The sequence below is a fragment of the Buceros rhinoceros genome, unplaced genomic scaffold, assembly GCF_000710305.1.
Source record: "Buceros rhinoceros silvestris isolate BGI_N320 unplaced genomic scaffold, ASM71030v1 scaffold13488, whole genome shotgun sequence".
In the NCBI taxonomy this organism is placed as follows: domain Eukaryota; kingdom Metazoa; phylum Chordata; class Aves; order Bucerotiformes; family Bucerotidae; genus Buceros; species Buceros rhinoceros.
The window spans coordinates 551-1,224 of record NW_010428697.1 but is presented as its reverse complement, the minus strand read 5'-3'; positions in this window follow the sequence as shown (position 1 = coordinate 1,224).

The window sequence follows — 674 nt, the reverse complement described above, 5'->3', positions numbered from 1 at the left end:
CCGTCCCACCACCGCTCCCGCCCCAGCCAGCACCCCGCCACAGCCACAGCCGCGATGCCCCGCTATCCCCCAGACCTTCCGCCAACGAGGCTGATGTGACTGCTGCCACGGACTGTGTCCCGGCAGCCACAAACGAGGGGCAGCCACTGCCTGCAGGAAGAAGGACCCTCCCAGCCACATCACCGCCAGCAGGACAGCCCACGGAGAACTGAGCAAACTGCGGGGTGCAGGGGCACTGCAGGGCCAGAGACAAGGGCTCTGGTGGCCCTCTGGGACCCAGCAGGGGCTGGGTGGAAATGCCTGGGTGCCCTGAGGGGGACCCGCCCCTCCAGCTCCATCTTGCTCCTTGGGTCACACCAGCTGGGACCCTCTGCCCGTCTCCCCTTGCTCTCCTGTCTCCACAGAGCCTTTCTCCCTGCACCACCATGTCCCTGCCACCCCTAAGGGACCCAGCTGCTCTGGTGGCCCTCTGGGACCCAGCAGGGGCTGGGTGGAAATGCCTGGGTGCCCTGAGGGGGACCCGCCCCTCCAGCTCCATCTTGCTCCTTGGGTCACACCAGCTGGGACCCTCTGCCCGTCTCCCCTTGCTCTCCTGTCTCCACAGAGCCTTTCTCCCTGCACCACCATGTCCCTGCCACCCCTAAGGGACCCAGCTCCTCGCCCCGGATCCCCTG